This window comes from Apium graveolens, chromosome 5, assembly GCF_009905375.1.
Source record: "Apium graveolens cultivar Ventura chromosome 5, ASM990537v1, whole genome shotgun sequence".
In the NCBI taxonomy this organism is placed as follows: Eukaryota; Viridiplantae; Streptophyta; class Magnoliopsida; order Apiales; family Apiaceae; genus Apium; species Apium graveolens.
The window spans coordinates 158,167,485-158,176,851 of record NC_133651.1 but is presented as its reverse complement, the minus strand read 5'-3'; positions in this window follow the sequence as shown (position 1 = coordinate 158,176,851).

Below are 9,367 nucleotides of genomic sequence, written 5' to 3'. Positions count from 1 at the left end.
GATCACCACATCATTCTCTATTACCTCTGGTTCAATAACCATAGGAATTTTTGGACCCTTCTTCAACACTTGCAAATATTTGGGATTAGCAACCTGTAAAAACAGTAGCATCTTCTTCTTCCACATCACATAATTTTCTTTATCGAAAAGTGGAATTTTAACGGTTCCAACTTTTTGTGTAGTCATTATGAATTTTTGAGTGAATAAAAATTCAAGAAGTGAAAGAAACACAAAAGTCTAGGATCTTGATTTGTACGTTAATCAGAAGGCTCTGATACCAATTGTTAGGTCCCAATTTGTTTGTAGAAGGGGGGGTTGAATGCAAACAATACCGTTTCGTCGAATAAAATGCGGAATAAAATTGTGAAACAAAATTCAAGTTAAATAAAACTTTTATTAAACTTGAAAGGTGTTACAACTACGGTATCGGTTACAAGGGATTAATCTCAAATCAATTATTACAAATTTAGAATAAATTCGACATGAACTTTTTCTATTTTTGTAATTAAAAGATCAAATGCTAAAAGCGATTTGAGATTAAGTTCTAGGGATTTTAATCCGCTAGATAGATACACAAGAACAAGATAAGTATTTCTAGTTGATTGGATTTAACTTTACAATCTAGAAAATTGATCTTGAAGTTGCAGAATAGATGTAATATTTTTCTGCTTCTTTTTCTCTTTTGTTCTTCTGTATGTTGTGTTCTGTTTGATTGATTGATATTTTGAATTGCTGCTTCTTCTTCTATTTAACAATCCAACCGAGAGAAAAAGAACTGGAATGACAATCCTTTTTAGCTTGAAAGACTTTCGGTGAGACAATCTATTAGAGCTAGCAAGACAATTAAAATGAACTAGCAAGACTTTCGGTATGACTATTGATTGTCATACCGATTGTCATATTAGTTCAAATGAAATTGTTTTACTGAATTAATAATTGATTTTAATCTAAATAATAATTCTATCAATACAATCAACTGAATTAGCATGACATTCGGTATGACTATCAATTGTCATACCGATTGTCATACTAGTACAATCAGTTGTCTTTTTTAGAATTATCACAGATTTTAATCAATTAACATTCTGAAAATCCTCATTTATTAATTCTAAATTAATTAATCAATTTAATTCAATTAATCAATAAATTAATCCTTGCAGATATAATTTATTCTCTTAATTAAATTATATGACTTAATTAATTAATAGAGAATTAATACTATCCCTGAGCAGCATCCATTCTTCTGACAATCTTCTGAAAGTCTCTGAGACTTATGAATCAATTCCGTCACTTTAATGCTGACACTCGATGTACTGTCTGGTTCATGAGTGACTAACTTTCATGACGTTTCTTCATGTCTTGACTTTGTTATTATGATTGAATCCTTGTAATAAATGATACCTTGACGAGATCTCTGTCACTTGATTAAATCCACGATCTTGATTTATATCACTGAGGCATGATCAAATTCTTGAACTTCTTCCAGTGAATCTTCAAGTCTGCAGATGAACAATGTTCCTTTATTCTTTGACAGATGTTACTTTGTGAGATCTCTCTGATGCTTGATCCACTATTTACTTATTACATTCTTATTTGAGTTGAGTTAAATACTCGAATAAACGAGTAGGCTATGACATATACCTTTCACTTATAGATCTGTTTATTCTGATGTCCAACCAACAACAAGCTCCCAAAAATCACAACAACCATCAGCACCTACCACTCATTCTACTCAACCAACCCTTAGACAATATATCAAATCCTATCTCTCCACTTCACAGACAGTTCAACCCTCATCATCAGCACCTACTGTGAAGCCTTCATCTTCCAAACCAAAGAGGACAAAGACTGTTCCTAAAACACTTCAGAAGAAAAGGAAGATCGCTTTGAGAGATGAATCTGATACTGAGGAACATGTTCCTTCTTCAGAACTTGTTATTGATGAAGCTGAGAAAGAGACTTCTCAGAAGGATTCTGGAATTGGGGGATCTAGGCTTCTCAAGAGGCTTAGAAGAATGACGGTTCCTGAAACTCCCAAGGAATCCAAATCTACAAAGAGATACAAGAAACAGAGGGCGAATAGGCCAGTTTCAGATGATGAAGAGGAAGCAGCTAAGGAAGGGGATCAGGAATCTCTGATCTCACAAGAAAAGGAATTTGCTAAAGTTACTTCTTCACCATCAACTCCATCTAAGGAAGCTGTTTCTGAAAAGGTCATCACACCATCTGTATCTCCTGTTGATCCAGGCACAAGTGCTGATATTGATGTTCAAAACTTGGTTGTGCCTGAAGTAATTCTCTTAGAAGCTCCAACAGCAACTAATCCCTCAACAACACCTGTTACTGATGCTGTTCAAACTCCAGAGTTATCTACAACACCTTCTCTGCATCTAGATGCTGATGATCAGACTTTAGGTGAGCATCAGGATATGGCTGTTGATCAGAACTTAGAACCAGATCAGCAATTAGAGGATGCTGAAGCCTCCATTGCTACTCACACTGTTGTTTTATCAGAGGATACTGATTCTGTAAGTTCTGATGCTGCAAATGCTGGAGATACTGGTGATGCTGCTCCAACTGCAGATGCTGATGAAGCAGGTCCTTCAGGACATGCTTCTCAACAAACTATTCTTAAGTCTGAACTTGTTAAGAAGTTTGTTACCAGAGAAGCACCAGTACCTTGGAGTGAAACTCCTGCAGGACAGGAGTGGACTAAGGAATGGAACTCAGTTTCCTGTGTTCCAACTGAAAAGCATCTTGCTGAGTACTTGACTAAAGCTGATAAAATGTTAAATTCTGATGATTTCAAAACCCAGCTTAGAGTCACTGCATTGAGTACTAAACATCTACAAGGTCTTCATTCAACTACTCATGCAGAGCTACACAAGATTCAGGAAGAATTTATCAAACAGGAACAAGTTCAAAAGATTGATAAGAAAAAGTTCTTCCAACCTACCTTTGACAGGATTGCTTATATTGAGAAGACTCAAGATACTCAACAATCTCAGATTGATGATACTCTGAAAAATCAAGCTTCTCAGCAATCACAACTTAATGAAATCCAAGCATCAGTGGAATTGCTTGTCTCTCTTCTACTACCTGCTGATTCCAAAAAGGGGGAGAAAGTAATTAAGTTCAAATGCAAGACTGACAAGACACTGAAAGGGAAGGATGATGAAAAGGATGATCTAGGAAACTCTGGAACGGGTAGAGGTCATAGTCAAGGTAGAGGTTTCACATCAAGAAAAGCTGTAATCACAAGTCACAGGACAAGTTCTGATACTGGGAAAAGAATAAGTTCTGCTACTAGTAAAAGGATAAGTTCTGATGAACTTTTAGATCTTGATGAGGAAATGTCAAGACAGTTATTTATTCAGGAAAATTCAGGAATGGACTTGGAGAGTTTAATGGAAGAAGAAGCCAGACTTAAATCAGAGAAAGTCACATCTAAATCTGATGCTTCTGGTAAAAAGCCACTTCCAAAACTCAAAGGCATTGTGATCAAAGAAAGGACACATACTGAAGCAACATTGGCTAAATCACAACCGCAGATAGATCCAAGATCCAAGGGTAAAGAAAAGGTTGGTGAACCTATCAAGGTTTATGTGCCTCCTGAGGATGAAGAAATTACTGATGAAAAGGATGATTTTGCTCTGACTTCAAGAAAAGTTCTTAAAACAACCTCTGACATGGCTCAAGTTGTTCAGAGTCAAGAAACTGTAAGTTCTGATATTCAGAAGAAGCAAGTAACCTCTGACATAGCTCAAGTTAACTTGATATCATAAGATAGACCAAAGACACTCCTAGCAGGATTCACTAAAGCAAAACAGACTCAACCTTTGAAGACTACTACAAGTGGTTTTGACGCTAGAGTAGTTACTGGAAAGGAAGCAAGAGATAAAACTGGATTGGGAAGTGCTGATGAAAGGAGAATACAGAACACTACCAATGATCCAACTTCCTTGAGTGAACCAGGTATTGGAGCAACTCCTGAGAGATTGAATCAACTGGAATCTGTACAAATGGTTTACCATACCTACTTGAAAGAATACATCTTGTTGTATTTCATGACAGATGGTAGGGTTTATCATATAAGGCAAAATGCCATTCCATTGAAGTATTTTAAAGAATTGGAGCATGTACTATTCTTACTTCAAGTGGATGACAGATTGACAGGAACTGCTGCAAACTATTTGAAGGATCAGATTCAGAGAAAGAAAAGGCTTTATTCTGTTAAATCTGACAGCACATATGTTCCAAAGTACAGAGATCACAAGGGTGATATAGTTGAAATGAAGCCCAATTCTGCTCATATTATAACTACCTTTCTAGGGTACAGGGTTGTGGAATTCAATCTTGAGTCTGATAAAGCTTATTTGATCAGACTGGATCAGGATATAAGAAAAGCAAAGATTAATGATCTCAGGGCTGTAATCTTTCAAATTGGTGAAGATACTGCAGAGCTTAAAGATGCCAAAAGGAGAATGATTGATGAACTTAGATATGCTGAGAGATGTTTGTTGAAGAACTATCTCAGAACAACTCTTGACATCAGAGAGATCAGAAGATGAAGCCAAGTCAAAGATCTACAACTACTTAAATTCTGATATTTGTACAGACTGAAGTTGTTATCAGAAGTTAAATATTGGTAAAGCTTTAAGGACTGTAAGTTGTAGTTATCTAGTCTAATTCTCATGCATTTGTACTTAATGTTTTTTACATCATCAAATATCTGTTAAACTTGTATATTATTCTAATTTACAAGTTGGGGGAGATTGTTAGATATATTTGATAATGTCATGGCTAATATGATTTATGTTTAGTTTTCAGATCTTACTTAACAGGACAAATCAGTACTTAACTGGGAATCAGTACTTATACTGGAAGTCAGGACTTAAGGATATCAGTACTTATATTATCAAGAGATAATCATCAAAAGTTGGATATCAGAACTTAAGTGCTGAAGGACGATTAGATAAGGAAAGTAGCTGATTAAAGGAAAGAAGATCGAGATAAACATAAGAAGAGATATGCATGAAGAAGGAGTTCCGTGAAGAATGGAATACTTGGAAGAAAAGATATCTGATTGATATATTTTAGGAAGCAGAATTATATTCCATATCAATTAGCGATTATCTTGTAAATGTGTAGTATATAAACACAGACATAGGGTTTACACTATAAGTGTTATCATATTCGAGAAGATTATTCATTGTAACCCTAGCAGCTCTCGTGATATTTGTTCATCACTGAGAGGTAACAGTTCCATATTGTAACAGAGTTTATTGTTTCAATAAAGTTTGTTTTCTGTTATTTAAGATATTAAAGTTCGATTTGATTGTATTATACACTGTATTCATCCCCTCTACAGTGTGTGTGACCTAACACACCCTCTCACTCATACTACCCTTAACATTCTTTTAACATTCTTTTAAGTCATATTCATATTATGGTCACTTCATTTTTCAAAGTATCTTGGACTCATTCTCATTATCGTCGTCGGCTCCGCTTAAGGATTCTTACGGTTTCTACTCGCGCTGTCTCGGCTCCGACATTTTTATAAAATTGAGAAATAATTATTTTTATTTGAAATTTTTATGAAAGTTAGGAAACTCAATATGTTACTCTCTATAAATATTTCATGATTTATGAATACTTTTAAGTCCATCCTTTATATTTTCAAAGTTCGTAATTCGTAGCAGTTTTTGTCGCGTAAATCACTTTTACTAAAACGACCATAACTTTTGGTCCGTAAATCGGAATCAAGCGATTCAAGCGCCTAAACGATCCTTATAACATTGTCTATCCTAAAAAAAGTTTATTTTTCAAGAATATACAGTTTACAACTTCGGGAATTTCTGCAGAAACTTAAAGTTACGATTTGTTGGTTTTAGCGAAGTTACGTTTACGATCGGGGTTTCGTTTACGCCCTAACTATCAACACAACCACCAACAATCATCATATCATCATTAACACCCAAAATTCTCTCAAGAACATTATTTTCTCGAGACAACAACAATCAACCTTAAATCTACTTAACTTAATCATCAAGATTTCATCTATAACACTTAGTAAGCTAGGTTTACTACCATATACTAAATGGATCTTAAAAATGTACCTTAAATAAAGTTGGGCCAAAGATTTTTACCTTTCTTGAAAGCTTGAGATGTGTTCTTGAGGATGGTGGAGGCTTGAAAGTGCTTGGTATGATTTTTAGAACCTAAAACCGCCATTGAAATCAAGAAACCAAAGAGAGGTTACTATTCACACTATTCACTAGTGAGTTTCTTGAATTTATCCCACCCATCAAACCTTGATAAAAAGAGATGAAAGAATTTTCTTACCTTATTTTAGTTGCTAGGAGGCTTGGGAATTAATTGGGTGATTTTACAAGAGCTTGAACTTGGAGTTTTGAATTCCAATTCCTCCCTTTTTCTTCAAATTGCCGAATGGAACAAATGGGGAGGGGGGTATTTATACTACTTGGTTGCTTTTCTTGGATGCTTTGGATAGGTTGCTTCTTGGAAGGTGAGTTGATATCTTGCAACTTGATTTTATTCTTTCTAGTATAGCATTCTAGGTTTATTCCTTGTTGCCAAATCCATGGACATATCTTTGTAGCTTGCTAGCTTACAAGCTAACTACAAGGTTAGCTTCCTTAGCACACTATTTGCTAGCTAGCTTGGTCATCCTATGGTTAGCTCACTATTTGATGAAGTAACCATGGTTACTTCCTTACCATGGTTTATTTAGTGCGTTACGTTTATTTAATCATTTACGCGTTCGCTCGGTTACTTAAACGTTCTCTGTAATACTTACTCGTAAGTGGTTCGCGATGTAATTCATTTCGTATTTATTCCTTATATTTTTATTTATCCTACTTGAATATAAATCCGTAGGATTTTAATCTCGTAATTATATTATGATTCTCGTAATCCTCGATAAGTCGTAAATACGGTTGTTTTTCAAAGTTCGTTTTCTTCGAAAACTAATAGCGTTTACATACACTCATTTGGTACGTATAGTCGTAATATCAATTCCAAAACTCATTTTCTCATGCACTACATAGTGTGGGCTCAAAAGTTTTTCCCGTCTGTCAGGGTTACTATTCATTAAACGTTTTATAAGGTCTCAAAAATTCGAGTTATTACATATTTGACTTTATGATATGAAGAACATGCATGGATGAATGAAATCAGATTCGAACAATTACTTAATCACTCATCACTAATGTTCAACAAAATTAAAGATATACACAGAAGTATCATATGTAATACCATATGTGGAAAAAAAATCAATGATGTAAGGGTGCATATAGAGGAGGAATTAACAAAATGGACCCGGTAAATAACAATAATACCTTCGTTTTTTATTCAAGTGATAGTTACTCTGTAGTTGTAAAAATAAAAACTAAAACTTTTTGGTGCCTGATAAAATAATAGGAGATGTGTCAATTATATTTCAATTTGGCCACAATTTGGTATCTATACATTTTTTTCATAATATTAAACCACATTAAGTAATTCATGTTATTTGTCTAATTTGAAAATTTTGTTTTTCTCTTATATATTAGCAACCAAAAAATTTAACTAACATCATATCGCAACTATTCGTTACAATATTATTTGAGATACTTTTATATAAACTCAACAGCATGATTTCCGGCTAAAAATAAAATATTCAAATTATAAAAAGAAATAGTAAAATAATTTATTTGGTGCTAATCGTAAAAAATAATAAAAATATTTTTTTTGGATAGCACGCGTGGCGCGGGCAAAGGTCCCTAGTATTACTACATAAAGTTACAAATTTTAAATTTTGGAGTAAATAACTATATTTTCAAAAAATATAAAAATCACTCTTCGTTAAAATAGTTCACATTTTCTTCTAAGGAAGCATGTCCGGGTGTTTACAAATATATCTTCTTTGATTTTTTTTTCCTGATTTTTTTTGTCTTTTAAAAATATTGTATTTTTACTACAACATTAAGTAAAAAAAATTAAAATTATAAGGCTATATTACGCTTTCTAATACTCCCAAAAACCTTGTTCAATGTTATTAATCGGTCAATTGGGAAAGAAGAAAAAAGGAAAAAAAAACAAATATAGACTACGCCACTTTAAGTGCATAATTTGGTCCACCACCATTCAAGGGGCGTAATGGCCTATTTTTGCAAGATTATGTTCTATTTGACTAATTTCAAAAAACTTGCGTTTGAACCCGATAAAAACACAATAAAGGTAAAAAACAGTAAACATGTAAAAGACACGTCTGACAACTCTGGGAAGCATTACATGTCTACAATTTAATCATTGCATAGTCTATTAACTTTGGAGTTTGAGGATAAATTTTAGCAACTGTATAAACTTTACACAACCTCACGATCAGCTCTATACTTCATTCTTCTCTGCTTGCTACATCCATAAATCAGCGCTGTGTAATGACGGACGAAAAAATCTTTTTTAGGGGGTTTTGAAAAATTTATAGTGCCAAATTTTCAAGTTTAATTTTTTATTTTAGTTAAATTTTGAATAAGTTAAAGAAATATTAACAAAAACTATTAAAATATAAGAATAATTTGTATGCATCATCTATTCATCATGATTTATATGTTTGGATTTAGCAGAATAAATTAAAAAAGAAGAGACATGTACGTAAAAATACAAATTTAGTAAGCAAAAGTAGAAAAGCACACAAATTTATAAAAAAAAAAAGCAGAACATAAGGGAACACTGGTTGTTGGGGAAAACTGCATCATTATCAACCAGCTAGACTAGAAGCAGAAGTGATTATCTAACTATACTATGTGTTGTCCGTTTGAGAAATCAGCGCTGATATAAATAATTTATGATTTAAAGAATGAATAACGGACCTATAAATAATAAGTAGATTGATATTTATAAATTAAATAAATGTTTGGTTAAATGTCAGAATTTTTTTTACTTAACTGAGCTAAAATAAACAAATTTTAAATATTATTATCTTAATTCGTAAATTTAAAATTAGAAAAATATGTAAAAACATAAATTTTAAAACAAAAATTAATAAAAAAACGAAAAATTAAAATAAGCTGATAATGTATACCTAATTATACATAATTATATACATGCCCTTAAAGCCTGACAAATACAAAATTCGAAAGGTTCTTAGTGTTGGATCCACTGGTATCAAGCATACAACAATTACTAATAAATCTAAGGACTTCATCAACACTTGTGAACAAAATAAAAACAACAATCAAAAATTAGGTACTGGTTTTTATGGAATCGTCAGCACATAACTCTAAAGCTTCTTGCCACTTCGGAAAGAGCCAACACTTGAGTGTTATCTCCGTCCACTTTCCATCAAATTTCAACAAATTATATA